Here is a 17,359-nt window from a genome sequence, read left to right on the forward strand (position 1 = left end):
ACACACAATCATGTGCATTACCCTTTTTTCATTTTTAACCAAATCAGCTATGTAATGCACCAACCAGTCCAACTAACTCATATGGATTTATTTACGATATTTTACTACTCATAGAAAAGCAAAACCATGCAAACAACAATGTAATAGTTAAATTAGAAACCAAATAGAGCAGACATAGTGCCCTCCCCACAAAGAAGTCTCTCTTAAGACGTATATAGACAAAACAAAGAATGGAACAATTTCACTCACGCTCTCAAATGAAGTTCAATTAATGCACATATACAGATCATTGGCTTGCCTTATTTTTCTACTCTTTAACTTTTGAATAGCTCATTTAGGATCATGATAGGACTTTATTAACTTGTAACGTAGGCTTGGGCTTAGGTAGAATGTATTTACGATATAAGTGACTTTTTTGCTCCTCCAAGAAACTACATTGAGTTAGCTATACGTTTTCCAACCCAAACTTGAGTCACCCTAACTTTCCTCTTTTATTTATGCTTAGGTGTGGTTTTAACTCTTTTTTTCTTTTTTCTAAACATTTTCTCATTGTATTTGTTTTTCTACTCATTTATTCTTATTTTTTTTCCTTGCGGCCACAACCCATTTCTTTTTTTTTCCTCTCGTTACACACTTCTTTTCATACCCCAACTTTTTCTGCTTTCCTCTATAGTATCCAACCTCAACTTAGGATTTTAGTCTGAATTGAGGTGTACATTTTCCTAGGAGGGACCAGGGCCAAGATAAAGGTCTACCTTCAGATAGGGAAGGTGAATTGTGTTATTCCAAAGAAATGATCGTTTCAAGATCAAACTTTTGGTTCAAAAGGTAAAATTTCATTTGGTTGGTTGTCTTTAGACTAGGAGTACTATTTTCAACAACGAGCTATAATCCTTTCCTACTCAAGCTATTTAATTATTTCAATGTGATTAACCAGGCAAGCTCTAGCTTACATATGCAAAGTTTAAACTAGAAAATTTAGCTCACACACACAAAGCATATGACCTACACTATCCGGCACTAATCGACACATTAATGTTCTAGCTAGCAATTTTTCAATACATCAATAAGTAGAATGTCCTATAAAGATCCTAGTAAGTCGATTTTCACAGTCCAGGTAAAAACACATAGCATGTTTTTCAAAAATTTCAAAAAAGAGTCATTTTATTCCAATCAAAGAATATGGTTTAGATTAGCAGGATACTTGCACACTTCTACGTACTCTTTGTATTTACACAAAATAAAAGAACCTAGCATGCCAGTTCTACTAGATAATACACTTGTGAGAAAAGAAACATGGCAAGAAAAAATCCCAAGTATCCCCAGCCCCATTAAATAGTTGTGCATTGTCCTCAGTGCACGCCAGCACTCTCAAAAATTCAAAACAAGGGAGGTGATTATACTTGCAATGCCTAGGTGCAGTCGGTGTCTCAAACGTTGCACCCACAGTGGCCGGTGCGCTATATCATGTGGGTTCACCTGAAGGGTTATCACCCGTAGAAGGAGTGTGCGTGCCTGAAGGCACCCCACCGGTGGTCTCAACAGCAAGAACCTCAGAAGTCTAGGCTGGAGCGACTTCACTCACCAAATCTCTAACCTGTGCATCTTCAATTTGCTACCGCTCTCTTTCCTCCTTTTCTCTATCTTCTCTTTTTGGGGCCTTTTCTGCTCTCCATAACTGCTTTACCTCATCCTTAGGTATGTCTTCTTGAGGACTCCGTCTATACTAGTGTTTTTTGTATTTGCTCTTTTAATCGGCCTCAAATGTCGGCGCAGTGCCTCATACCTCATCTATTCTCGTGGTTTCCGAAATGGCAAAAAACAACTACATCAATGCAATGATAGCTAGTGAGGAGCAACCATGGTAGATATTTCTTTTAGTACATCCAAATCACCCCTCATCTTCGCTAATTGAGTCCTTACCGAATCAGCTTCTAGTCCATCCAAACTATCAATCCTTTCCATCAAGTGTTCCTCAAGGCCATCAACTCTTCTCTGTAGGACCCTAACTTCCTTTTGGACCTCGCTGTGCAATCTATCCTCTACTTCCCGAACCTCAAACTAGACTACCCTCGGTTGCACTCCATAACTTGGTCTAATAGTGCTCTAGTCTGACTGTCACAATCCAAGCTAGGCCGTTGGTGCTACATGACTATTTGAATCCTGAGGGTCCCTAACCAAGCCTCTTAGTATATCATTCATGAGTATACATAAGGAAAGTAAAAATATAAAGTTAAGACTTAGATGCAGAAATAAATTCTCAACATGGAAAGTCTCAATAAATGACAACAAGTTTCAAACTTGAAATGAATAAACAACATAGACTCCATGACATTTAACATGCCTCTACTAAAATAGATTGGGGTATAATACAAACTCTTAGTTCACTCATGAAAACATACAAAAGTCATAAGAACGATAAAATATGAAAGTCTTATCCTCAAAGCATGAGGACTCACCAACTATAAGAAAGTAAAGCTCAACTCTAGCCATGAGTGGGAGGTGCGTGATAATCGTCCGACCCTAAATTATGATACAATGTAGGTAAAAGTATGCGTTAGTACATGAAATGCACTAAGTATATGAGAAGTATGTATGGACAATGAATATAGGACATAATCGATATGAATCATGAGATGCATGACCAATACCTTAAAACATGAGTAAAACCTTGAAAAGCTTAAAACATCATAATAATATGAACAATGCATTAAAACATCATCATGAGAACTTTATACCTTTTCATATACCGTGGTATGGGATAGGACCTTTAACCAATATATAAGATCATGCGATCTATAACATAGAATCTAATGTAACTCCCACATTGAGAAGAGAGAGGTTACTTTGCCAAGATAGACTCCATAAGAACATCTTAATCATGAGCTATATGTGGATCCACTAGTTAGGACTTATTGGCATCATAAACCTATGCGGGAAACGTAGTTAGGGACTAAAGGTTGCTACTAGGACTTTTTTGAGTAGCTATTATGGCTACCATACTGAACCCCACCTTAAAGTCCTCTCGGTACTTAGTCATTATCCCAATGAAAGTCATAAATCATAGTCATTAATCATCATTAGGGAAGACAATAAAATATATCAATCTCATCATAGAAATAATCATAATAGTAGATCATTAACATTATTGATTCATAAGAATCCATGAGTTGGTGAGAATGTCCTTTCATCTCTTTAACATGATTGTATGAGAATTACCTTTCACAATCCGACTGATGTGTGACTACAAGAGCCCTACCACACCACTAGTGAGAAACTAGGCATGGCTAAGAAAACGGGCTTGGCATAACAATCTAAGACCGCACGGTGAGCGGATAACCATTTGATGCCCAAAATTAAGTCAAAATCCACCATATCAAGCAAAATGCGTTCAACCCTAGTGTCTCTCCCCTGAATAGACACCACAAAAGATCGAAAAATCTAATCTACTACTAAAGAATTGCCTATTGGGGTCCAAACATCCAACCTCTTAGTTAAGGGCTCTGGACTCATACTTAGTCGAGGGGAACAATATACAGATGTATAAGAATAGGTGGAGCCTGGATCAAAAAAGTAGATACGGGCTAATAACATAATAGAACCATACCTATGATCACATCATTCGAGGCCTTAGCCTCTGCTCTAGCTGGAGCTATATAAAAATGGTCCTGGGCTCCTCTACCCCGTGCATCAATTCAATCTCCTATCCTGTCTTCTCGAGGACCTTTTTATGCACTCATGCGGTCCTAGCTTTGGGCTCTGCCTCTAAATGGAGGTGCTGCTATTGGTGCGGGCCTAGCTGCCTATGGAGTTGGTATGTCTAACCTATGGAAAAGGTACTTGCAGGACTAATGATCTATCTTCCTGCATTCATAGCACCTCTGTGGCTGTTAGCCTAGAGTTGGAGATCAGCCACCTCGGCCAGAAGAGCCCATCTAAAAACTACCTCAGCCCTAACTCAAACTGATACTAGAGCCACCTTGACGGTGTTGGTCACCTTTTGAAGTATGGAGTGAGGCCTGGAATGGGCGACTAGACTAGCCCTCATGGAATCTCTGGCGGGATCGGTCATATGAATCCATGGCCTAAAGTGGTGTCCACCCTAGCTATCCTCCTACCTAGATCTCTTGGCACTGCCCTTTTGGGCCTCGCGACAGAGCTACTCAAGTGTGCGGGCATGGTCTACCACATCTAGAAATGATCGCCCCTTTAAGACTAAGGAATAACTCTCAATTTCAACTAGAGTCTCAACCCTCTAAAAAAGCACTGAAGTCTATCCTCCTCAATAGGTAAGGTCATGGTAACATGCCAAAAGAGCTCGTGGAGTTGGGCCTTGTACTCTGATATGATTATAGAGCCCTGCTCCAACTGATCTCAGAGCTGATCTTTGATGTTCTTGGGGATAAATCAGGCCAAGAAGGCCTCTGAAAACTTAGCCCACGACACTAGTGGAGACCCAGTTGGACTGGTCTCTAAATATGAATGGTACCACTTCTAGGCAGGACTGTCTAGCTGATAAGCAGTGAACTAAACTCCTCTCAACTCCAATAAACCCAAAGTCTGTAGCTGCTCATAGAAAGTAAGTAGAAACTCATGTCCATCCTCACCCACAACCCTAGAAAACCTCAACGGTAATAGTCTAAGGAGCAAGCATCTTTTGCTCCTAGAGTGGCATGACGCCCTCCAAATCATCAGGCTGAGCGGTAGGTGCCGATTGCTACTAAACAACTAGTGTCTCTGGCGTAGACTAGCCCTGCTATACTGGAGAAGATGGAGCTGGGTTCTTCTGCTTACCCCCAATAGCAGTTAATATCTGGACGAACATTGCCTATAGATTCAAAGCTGTAATTGGCATGGGAGGTTGCTGGGATGGTCTCGGCCCCACCGGATGATGATATACTATAGCTGCTGGTGGCTCCACCTCTAGCTCTGAGGTCTTCTCTATATTCGAGCTGGAGCTACAGCCCTAGCATGACCTCGAGGTCAGCATCTACCCCGAGCTTGGGCTCTATAATGTGTGTGAGCCATCTTGTAAAAGAGTAGAACAAGTGAAATTCTTAGAAACTAATAAGACACACACTGCATAACAATAATACAATAGAGACAAGTTCCTAAAGAAATCCTATAGCATCCTGAAGATAAGTCACAAATGTCTCCACACTGATCCACATGATTCTACAAGATACTAGCTTCGTACAAGTGAGACCGGTGAACCTGGGGCTCTGATACCAACTTTTTATGACCCGATATCTTAGTTCTTGATGAAGCATACTATGACCCATCAATAGCAAGCTGACCCATATCCCGGAACAGTGAGTAATGGGATATCAGGGTAAAAGACCAACAATTCAAACTAAATACAATAATGAAAGTTAGCCGACTTAAGTCTTCAAATGGAGCAATTCACTACTTGGAGATTCCAGCTTGTCCAAAAGGCTTCCAAATGTTGCAAGAACACAGAAAATACAGTAACTACAAGGCTCAAGAAGTTCCACCTCAAATGGATAATTGGAAATGTTAGTCGAGCGACCTTGAACAAGTTAACCGACGTAAGCATAATGAGGAGGTTGGTGTCTATTTGTTTTTGGTCTTGTTGGCTTGTCTCTATGCATTTGCAGGTATCTGGAGATACATTAAAGCATGTTACAGTTGGGGACATGTTTACAAGCCACAACACACAAAAACTCCAATAACATGCAGCACACAAGGACAAACTACAAGTCCACAATGGACCTGCAGAACCACAGCACAGTGTTTGCTGTGCAGAAGTATTGGAGGTATTTTTCTTCTTGTTCTTTTACTTGTGCAGGTACAATACAAAACTACAATCCCAAAGAACAAGTACTTCAGCATACAACCACTCACTAGAACATAAAGCAACATCAAGACAGACCTGCAACAGATGGGCTACAGCTGCAGCAACAACAGTGGCAAAAGGGTTGTTTTTCTTTGCAGATGCAGGGATTACAAAGTGCATGGTTACACTTGTAGATGCAGCCAATAGATACCATGATACAACACCTGCAACAGCCCTCCTGGATTCTGTGCAGGCACACAAGAACCCTCCAATATCCAAGGCTGCTGGAACATCAGAAGTTGCAAAATTCTCGTTTCATCCTCCTTAGCTGATAATCATGATTGCGATGCTGTTGCATACTTCCCTTGGACTTACTTGGTACGACAAGATGAAAAAGGGCAAAGATGAAAAGAGCTTCTTCACCCCATGCAAGATAGAAGGTTCATATACTTGTTCTTCTTCAATTTAGCTATGTATGGTACGTAGCATAGTTGAATAGGACTAGTGTAGGTTACTTTCTTGTCTTTTCATGGAAGGGGAGAGTCTCCCTCATTTATGCTTTCTTAGTCGACTTGTATCGGGAGGAGTCCTCTCATAGGTTTACTACTTTCTAGTTATAGATAACTCCTTTTGCTACGGGGATGAGTTATCCGACCTTAATAGGTTAGCCGACTTATGAACCAACATAGGATCGGAGGTAAGGTTTATGTCCCCCTCCTTGTATTTTTCTGTTTTATTTTATGTTAAGGTTTGGGGGTGATGCTCAACCCCTGACTGTGCACGAGAGGTGGGAGCCTCGTGTAGGGTCTGTTCCCTCAAAAAAAAAATAAAAAAAAAATACAATAATAAAATAACAGGAACAAATCTAGACTGCTGAAGCAAAACAAAATATATATAAAAACAAAAAGATCCCTCCTAGAACCTTGAAGTCACATGTACAGAGATACTACAAAAAGAGTACAAGTCCAAAAAGTAGACCATAGAAACAAGACTGTCTCAAAAAGCAAAAGACAGAAAAAATATATATATAGAAGGAGATGGGTAAATCCAGAATACTGTGTGCTTACCCTCATCTCCAATCAAGAATGCAGCTGGCTCGAGATCATTTCTAATAGCTAGTACTCGAACGTGCATCACAAAAACAAATGCAGAGTGTAGAATGAATACAAAAATAACAGGTATGCAGTAGGCATCATAGGTCGACTGAGCAATATAAGTAGTAGTAAACTGAAATGTGAGTAAAAGATCACAACAAAAGATAGGTTAATAAGTAAATTTAGGTATGTACACGAGCGTACTAACAAATAAAAAGAAAGAATCTAACTAAATCCACCGGGCTTCAATAAACCCGATGGGTATGCTCATGCACAAGTAAAGGGTAACCACCTTCATGGACTCCCATAAGCCAGAAAGATGCAAAAGTAGCTCAAGAAAAAATGAATGGAGCTAAAAGGATTCCAATAATATCGCCTTTTGAAGTTGTTTATGGGTCTAACCCCCTCACTCCTCTTGATTTTTTGCCTTTTCCAACTAATGATATTATTAATCTTGATGGTAGGAAGAAGGCTGAAATGATGAAGAAGATACATGAACAAACAAGACTTGCAATTGAAAGAAAGAATGAACAAACTACCTTGAGGAGAAATAAGGTGCAAAAATTTGTTATTTTTAAGCCTGGATAGCTAGTATGGGTACACTTTAGGAAGGAAAGATTTCCTACTAAAAGAAAATCCAAATTAGACCCAAGAGGAGATGGTCCATTCGAAGTCATTGAAAGGATTGGAGACAATGATTACAAACTTGATCTTCGTGGTGAATATCAATTTAGTGCTACCTTTAATGTTTCTGATCTTTCTTTATTTGGTGCAGGATTAAATTTGCGGATGAATTTTCTTGAAGAAGAGGGCAATGATAGCATCGATGGAAGCTTAACAATATTTAAGAAAGCTTTGAAGTTTCCAAAACTCCCCATGACAAGATCCAAATAAGGAATTTTCAAGATAATCTTGATGGGCTAGAGTTAGCAATTAAAAAGTATTTTGTTGGGGAAGAAAAGCTAAAGCCTAAGGAAAATGAATTATCCAAATGCTACAACTATTTGGTGGCCCAAATTCAAGTCCAAAAGGATGAATATTAGGGCCCAATTTTGTGCAAACTAGGCCCAAATTAAAGTCCAAGATGAGAGGTAATATGGCCCAAATCAGCCCACAAATGAAGAGAAAATTTCAGCACTTATTTTGTTTTTTAACTAGTTTCTAGAACTAGCATTTAATATCATTTTTCTTCTATGTTGTCCATATGGTATCTATGTGTGTGGGAAGGCTTATTGGAATTTAGGAGGTGTCATTTTGTTTCTTATATTTTGACAATATAAGTCATATATGTGGGTATTCCACTAAAACTTTAGGAGGTGTCATGTTTTTCTTCTATTTTTGACATTATGTGTCATGTGTGTGGGCAACCATCTAGTATTCTTACTTATTGTTGTCTAGCATTTCTCACAAAGCTGTCAGAATCCGATTTTAAAATTTGATTAGTTTCTCAAGTAAAGGTATTTGGTTCAACTATTAACCCATTTATTGTCACTTGAATCGTGTCAAACCCATATCTTTTAATTCTTGTTTTGTTTCTTTAATTAGTTTCCATTTTTGCTTCTGCACTTATTTTAGTTATTAATATAGTTTATTTAGGATTACCATTCTTAGTGTTATCAGCGGGTATTCATCATATTTCTAGGCATACTTGGATGATAGAAACCTAGTCGCATTGAAGTAATCTTCATTTTCCAGTTTTGGTACAATTTTATGAGCGTTTGAAACATTTTTAGAAGCCATTTTGAGCTTCAAGTATCTACAAAAGAAGCCAATATGTTAAACATTCTTATGGACACTTAAAACAAGGTATTAGGAAGTATTTAGGTTAAAGAAATCATTAAAAGGATTCCCGAGCTCCACTGTACGAAGCTGCTGATTTAGGGCAACAATTGTTTCTTCTCTATGTTCGTGGAGGAAGGCCACATTCGCGGCTCAGTAGTGATCAGACTTTTGCATTCGCGGATCAGTTGTCCATGTTTGCGGAGCTTGAGGTATCAGAATTCTTCGTGTTCATAGAGTTATCTTCTTCCTCAACTAAATGACTTGTTTGGACATTTTCTCAAACAGTATGTGGGAATCAATTTTAAGCTTTATTTTAGTACAAATTGGTTCCAAATCTTAAACCCAAAACTCAATGAACCAACAACCCAATGTAACATCCCCCTAAAAACGTTGTATACGATGTTTCAATTTTTGCCTAAACATGATATAGCCTCTGTATTTTGGTCATAACTTTTCATAGGAATATCCAAATTGCGTGATTCAAATTTCTGAGTAACCACAAGATCATTACCTACAACTTTTATGAAGACCATATTTTAAGATTCGGAGGTTAAGTAGGTCAAATAAATTAATCTTTGTAAGGTAGGATGCTGTGACGGAAATGAATATTTATAGAAGAAAAATCATATCTCACTTTAGGTTTATCCAAATTGGTTGATTCTTGAACGATATGAAACTAGACTTCCATATCTACAATTCTTATGAAGACACCAAATCCTAATAAGGAATTTATCTTATTCAAACGTAGCTCCCAAAAAGGGTATTCTGTCAAAGATAACTCATTTCACTTACCATAGAAAGATCTAGATACATTTGACATCACTCATGACATAAATTGTCCTCCATTTAACATCATCCATGACATCAATATATTCCACTAAATTTTCAGATTTTTATTTATAATTATTTTATTTATTGTTAGGTCATCTTTCCCACCTATAAATACCCACCTTATTTCCTCATTTTATTCCTCAAGCAAATCTTCTCTCTATACACATTCTCAAATATAGTTTTAGTTCTTAGTAGTGAAGAAATACTATTCCGGTGATTCATATATTCCGGGTAGTACACAAAACGTTCCGGCAAGGAGAGAAGCTAGGACTCAAGAGTGTTCATTAAGTCTTCCGGTACCAACTAAAGCTTCGGTTTCCAGGTATGTAAGGTTTCAATGAGAGTATTCCTTCCACTCTCATGCTTAAATTATTTTGATTATATGATAAATTATATTTATTTTCTTTATGTTTTACTCTAAGTCATGTGGGTGTTAATCCATGGGTTCTTCCACCCATGTAGTACAAAAATCTTTCAATTAAGTCTCTTGATTTTAAGTAATATTTTCTTATAGTAATTTTTATTTTTACTTAATAGTATGAATCATGGTTAAACTAATGATTATTGATCTATTTTGATACAACATAATTTTATATGTATGAATTGATGAAATTGCAAGTAATTTATTTATTTATATCTTTAAAGGTTCTTGAAATTCATGGTGGGTTGTCTAAAGCATGACTTTTAATTAATGAATTTTAAAGTATTTATGTATATTTATTTACATACATGTTTTCAAGTTGAAGTGATTTGAACCCACCTAGTTTTACTATGTTTTTAATAAAGTTTGACTTGAAAGCTTTGACTCCAAATAAATGTTTATGAAAGCAATATCTATTATCAAAAAAGGAGTCTTATGAAATGAAAGAATGATGAAATGATATGAATGATGGATTCTTTATGTAATAAGGACAATTCTTGCATATTTGAATTATCAAATGTTTTAATGAGCTATTCTACCGAATATGATGTTTGAATTCTCAAGTTATATGCTATGAATATTTTGAAGTATTAAACTATTCCGTGGGATTGACTTAGCACCGAATGAGGCATTGAGGTGGGATTCGGTAAGGGAATCCTAGTAGCAACCCCTTGTCTCATTAACTATGTGCCAACATAGGAGCCCTTGTAGGCTTAGGCTAATGGATCCATAAATAGCCCTTAAAGTTAAAGTTAAAGAAATGAATGAAATTGACGGAGTTCTACCTGGCAAGTAGTCTCCCCGGCCAACGTAGGGGGTTATGTTGGATTCCATGTAATAGCTCGCATGGTCTTAAATGTCGGTTATGGTTAATTTCCCACAAAATGAATGTTTTAAAGGATATATATATGATTTATTATGCATACATTAAATTATGTTCCATATTACATAAATATTTTAATGTTTTCTCAATGTTCATGCATCCTTACATACTTAGTACATTCAAAGTACTAACGCATACTCTTTTGCCTACATGATATCACCATGTAGGGATCAGTGCTCCTCCTCATTCTCCTCCACGTGGCTAGTTGATATTCCATTGAAGACTACTTTTGGTGAGTTCCCATGTTCCGGGAACAATACTCCTTTATCTTTCTAGTTTATGATATGTTAAGATATTTTACTATGGAATTTCTTCTATTACGATTGAGGGTGAGCTAGGGACTTGTCTTAGCCTCGTTAAATCTAATAGTTAGAGGTATTGTTGGACATATGTAAGTTGAAGATTTATTATTATGATTTCCGCTTGTCTATTTATCATCATTACCTATGAAAGGCTAAAAGAATGCTAAGAGGCTTGTTTGAGGTACTTTCGGGTTCCTCATTCGCCATGTCACGTCTAGGCCCTCGGCTTGGGTCGTGACACCCAACATATAACCTCTAAATCAATCCACAAATTAACATTTCAAGCACAAATTTGCACAAACTAAATGGAACCTTCAAATGCCATTTTCATGTATTTCTTAGCAATAATGGAACAAAGAGAGAGGAGAAGAACATATATTTGATGTGAATTTCGAACTCAACAACTAGGATTAGGGAGCACTGTAGATGGAAAGTCTAATTTTTAAAGATGAAAACTTAAGGTGTTTCTGGAAAGTGAATGAAAGTAACTTCTCGTCTAATTTACTGATCTCTCTTCAAGTACCTGGGGACTCTCGACGTTCCGCATTCATGGACATATAGGTACGTTCGTAGCTGGTAGAATCATAAAGGTCTGCTTTTGTGGATTAAAGATCCATGTTTGCACCTGGTGGCTTCTTAAAGCTCCGCATCCGCAGTAGTCAGTGAATTCTGACTTTTGTGTTCACAGACACTCCCATCTGCATTTGCAAAGAACAAATTGAGTCCTGAATCTGGGAACTCTCTAAAAGTTTTCGCAATGTGAGAGTCTATTTGGCGACTCGCCTATTCCATTTTGGTGATTTCCAACTATCAAAAAGTGTCTCAAGTCCCACTTTGTGTAGTACAATACCCAAGCTTCAATCCCATTCAAATTTTTGCTTCCAAACCTATTCAAAACACTTCCAAAGCCTTAAAATCAGGAGGATTTGTCAAAAGTAAAATCCTAATCTATTCTAAAAATCAAAAATTCAAGATTAAACTAAAACTAAATTTTTTGGATATCGCTGGGTTGCCTCCCATCAAGCGCACAATTTACCATCGCGATGCAATGCCTGTTTCATCACCCTTTGTATTCCCACTTCGAGGAGACACGCCTTATCCTCAACTTCAAATCAAGTCCTTTTCGAAAGTCATTGGGACAACATGAGAGCATCAAGAATCTCACTCAATCTCTCCACATTGATGACTTGAATTTCTTACCCAATTTGAAATCATTCTGTCTTTAAGGATCATTGGGCATAAGCGAGAGGATCAAAAGGACTTCGCACATTACATTTCATAATTTTTTCCTTCAAGTGAGAGACACTCTCATTTCCAAATGAACCAAGGTTTCCATAAATGATGTTTTTGACTTTTTCTTACAACTTTAGTATCATTTCTTTGATTTTGGTATCTTGGAATTTTATTGGCTTGGCTCGGTTGCAAACACCCAATATTTAATCAATGTCAAGAGCAACCCCTTCTTCTTGAGCTCCAAATCCCATTTGCTATTTTGACTAATTGATGAGGAGCATGATATGTTCCAATTCTTGTTCTTATGTTGGCCTTCAAAGTTACAATTTCAAACTCAAGTTGGATCATTTCATGGCACCGAGTTAGGTGCAAATTCCAGAAATCATCACTCATTTTGAGTATTAGATATTGTAGCTTCTCACCATGTTCAATCTTTTGGGCTAAGCTTATGAGACAAGATTGACTCACCACACCCAATTTTTCACACATCACTTCATCTAAAGAAGCCTTTACAACACTATCCCCAACTTGAAGTCCTCCACAACAAGGCCATGGGTCATCAACATAGGGATTACAACCACCAAGCATTGTACATTCACAAGAAGTCATAGAAAAAAATAAAGCAAAAACAAATATTCATAATTTGGATAGAAACTGGTAAATGATAAATTCCAAATCATTTTAATATGCCAAATTATCCCCTAGCAATGACACCATTTTTGATTATGCTCAACTACACCTTTGCAATTTAAAGTGTAGGCGGTCATCAACAATATAAACCCAACATGTAAGGTTGGGGTCAAATCCCACAAGGAATAATGTGTAGGCGATCGAGGAAATAAAGAATTACAAGCTACTAGTTAGAATCTGAAATGAATGATACAATTATAATATGAAGATTTTGATAAAAAATTAGGATATGGGGATAGGATAGAACAAGGAACAAACCCTTTTCAAGCAAGAAAACCAATGGAATTTGGGAATGGGATACAATCAACACCTATATGATCCATTACATACTAGTATCGTACAATCTCAATTAATGATGAGTAATATCATATATGCCTAGAATCTACCCACCTATTTCTCTCGAATATAGGCAAATAATTCTCAATTAGTTCTTTCGAACCTAATTAAGTGACAACACAATTGGTAGCGACTTTCTTGGGAGGATTCTACTACTTAAAAACAGAATATATATAATATTTGAGACATTTAAAGAGCTTAACGTAAGACATATTTATATAATCTAGTAGTGAAATTTGGCCCATTCAAAATAGTTAAAGGTGTAAGATTTTTCCATTTAAAAATTTATTTGATCTCAATTTAACCAAATAAAAGTTTCAATTTATGGTGGGATGACTTTTCAAAATAATTCAAGAACATACCTTACGAGATATCATTTCATACCACTACAGTTCACTTTATAAACTATTACCAAATTATGAGTATCAAAGTTAACTATTTCATGCTTCATACAGATATTCCAAATTAAACAGTAAATTTAGTATATTACAAGAATTGGGTTTACATGCCCCAAAACAACAAAACAAGCAACCAAATTTAAGTTACAAACCATGGTTTCATGAATCAATTAGCTCTTAAAAATAAATACATATACATAATCACCCCATGGATCATATACACGTCCAAATGTAATCTTCCTTAAAGATCCCAAAAACTTTATCTCCAATGGAAAACTTCAAGCATCTACTCAGATATTTCCTGCGATAGAAACAACTATCATTAAGAATGGAGCTTAGCGGTGTAAAAACTATAAGCTTGAAGTCTTTAGGTTCTCCAATTACTCATCTCAAGTCGTGAGTAGCACAATTGAAACATAATAAATAAATTAAGTAAGAAAATATATCAAGAGTATCAAGCTCAAAATTTAAAGGTTTAAGTACTATTTCTATATACAAGAGTCTCTCTCTCTCTCTAATATTCTAGAAAATCTCTCCCCTAACGGTAACTAGCACTACTGTTCATCATCTTCATAGGCAGAAGACTGACGAAATGGCTTCACCACCGCCGGTGGATCTCCACATACCACCGGACCATAATATGAACATAGCTCAAGAAGCATCAACATCTAATCCAGCTAAGAGTACTTTGAATCTGCAAAAAAATACTGACAAAGCAGTAGCAATTTCAAGTAAAGCAGGATTGACTCAAGTTGTAACATTGCAAAATTCAACCTACAGCTCCTCCAATCTGCAAAATATACCTGCGAACACTGTAACACTTTCGGAAGAGCAAATCGCCTGGGTTCACAAAATTATTGCGCTGGAAAAATCTGGTTTGATTCATGTAAAATCGAACACTGGAGATGAATCTCCATTGCCTAATCTATATACTAGTGAAAAATTAGTTCATTTCACTATGCGAATCTCGACATCTTCACTGTCAGCTCAAATGCAAGTCACAACGGCGCTGTTGGAAACTAGATCATAAATTAGTGATACCTCCGGCGATATTCGAGCAAATTTGATCATTGGGGTTTGTTCTCCGGTCCATAGCGCTCCTCATACCAAAAATTCAGACCAAATGGCTGACGGAATTGTGGTGGAGCAAACTGACAGCGCTGGCGACAGAGCTTCGATGAACTTTTCAGTTCTAAACCAATTCCAAGAGGAACGCTTCAACAAACATAACAACCCCCACCAGGTGGAATGTCTCGAATTATCACTAAATAATTCAAATTTGAAAAGTCATCAAGATGATGGCCATGGTGAAGTCGACGAAGGTCTACTGAGTCAATTGCAGTAACACCCAGATCAAAATGCTCATATTGGTGTTACAAATCCAATAAAGTATCTAGGTTGTTTTGAAACTTCCCCAAAAAGTTCAAATTCAAAAAATCGTCAAGACGACCAAAAGTGGGAAGAACACTGTGCTGCAGATGATAAAGTAGACTTGCCTCAGGACAAGTCTCAATAGCATGGACTTGTCTCTTAATATACAAATAATGAACACAATCAGGAGCATATAAGAAATGAGTTAAATACAAGACACAAGGCTGCAGGAAGTGATCACAACTTTCAGAACTTCAGATTATTTGCACAAAGAGCAACAGGTAAGTCTCTTAACATGACTAATCATAATACTCATGATATTATTCATAATAACTCTGTGATGTAACATATAGAAGTGGATAATATTCATGATTGTGTTGAGCTGAACATGGCTAAAGGTGGTATAAATGATCAACCCCTTAGTACTCAAACAGCTGTTGTAGAGATAAATAAGCAAAAGGGTAAGGGCCAAGTTCAATAAGACCATGCTATTGCCCAGCAGCAGTCTCATAATCAAGCCAAATATACTCCCTGCATTCCCAATAACCAACCTTTGGTAGTATCTAACAACTTTGAACCTGTGAAAACCAAGTCTGGTAGAATTGATCATATTAGAACCCAAGTAAATACAACCAACCTAACTGTCCCTAAGACTATTAATCATGTGATACCTCAGGCCTGGGCTACTGCTAATATTAGAAACAAGCCTAGCCACACAAATCCTAACTTGACCCCTCCTAACCCTGTCATCCCCCACACTTTAGCTACCAAGTTGAGAGCCCAAAAGGTAATGAAAGCTAATGATATTGATATTACTCCTCCTAAAATCACAACAAAATAGGGATATCCTGCTGTGGTATTTATAAAAGAAGACTTTATGGTGAATCTAGCCACTGACTGTAAATATACTCTAGTTGGCAAATTCACCAATACCATGCCCAAAATGGAAATCATCAGAAAGGAATTCATCCTTCAAACAGAACTTAGAGGAGGAGTAAAACTTACTCACTTTAACTCTAGACACCTTTACATAGACTTGGACAATGAGTATGATCACTCTACTGTATGGTGCAAAGGAAAAATGTATATAAATGGGCATCTTATGAGACTCCAACTATGGACTCCCACTTTCAAGCCTGAAGAAGAAACCCCTCTGTTCCCTATATGGGCTATATTACCTAAGCTACCATGGCACTGCTATAGGCTTAAAGTGGTAACCCCTTTACCATCCCCAATTGGAAAGGTCTTGTTCTTGTACTTGGCCACTTACAAGAAAATAAGGGGTAGTGTAGCCAGAGTCAAAATCCAAATTGATCTAACCAAATAAAGACCCCAGCACATTTGGATGGGCTTTGACGAAGATGAAAATGGAGATGACAGGTGGCAATCTATTCAATATGATGGAGTTCCAGACTACTATCCCTACTGCAAGCATCAAGGTCACACATTACATGTTTGTACTGTTAAAAAAAGAGATGAGGATAATAAAAAAAAGAATGATCAAGAAGAGGAGGTCTGGAACACAGACAAGATTATCACTGATAAGAGAAAGGCTCTGCAATATGATACTGATCAACAAAAGAAAACACAGCACCAAGAAGACCAACACATTAAGAAACAACAAAACACTAATAGGGCTGAAGCTGAAAAAGGAAATCAAGAGCATACAGGGTGGAAATTTCAAAGGAGAAGAGGCAAGAAAGATGGACAACACCAACAACATCAAACATAACAGCATAAAACACAAGTATACAGGTCAAAAGGGGAAAGTTCAGTACCTCACCAACACAATAGCAGCAACAGCAATGATGGAAGAAACCAGTTGCAGTTAGTACATCCCACTCCCCATAATCCCATTCAGCAGGGTGGAACTAGCAGACCTGCAGATAAGGAAAAAGATCAAAATATTAATGCCAGAGTGGAACCAAGTTCAGAGTTGAATATTGTGGAATGCAACAATGTTAAAAGCATAGGTATTGACTTAATATTCCTACACCCCCATGGCCCTCCAATAATTTAAATATGTTAAACAATTTTATTGTTCTGGCTGAAGAAGTATGTGGGGTTAAGGAAGGGGAAATACAAGAGAAAATCACTAACATGCAGGAAGGGGCTAACAGGGGGAGGGAATCTCTGTTGGTTGACCCTAGGAAAGACTATAAAGCCCCTGCAACCAATCCTCCAAATGCTAGCAGGTCAAGGATATAAGAACAACAAATTG

The sequence above is a fragment of the Solanum dulcamara genome, chromosome 2, assembly GCF_947179165.1.
Source record: "Solanum dulcamara chromosome 2, daSolDulc1.2, whole genome shotgun sequence".
In the NCBI taxonomy this organism is placed as follows: domain Eukaryota; kingdom Viridiplantae; phylum Streptophyta; class Magnoliopsida; order Solanales; family Solanaceae; genus Solanum; species Solanum dulcamara.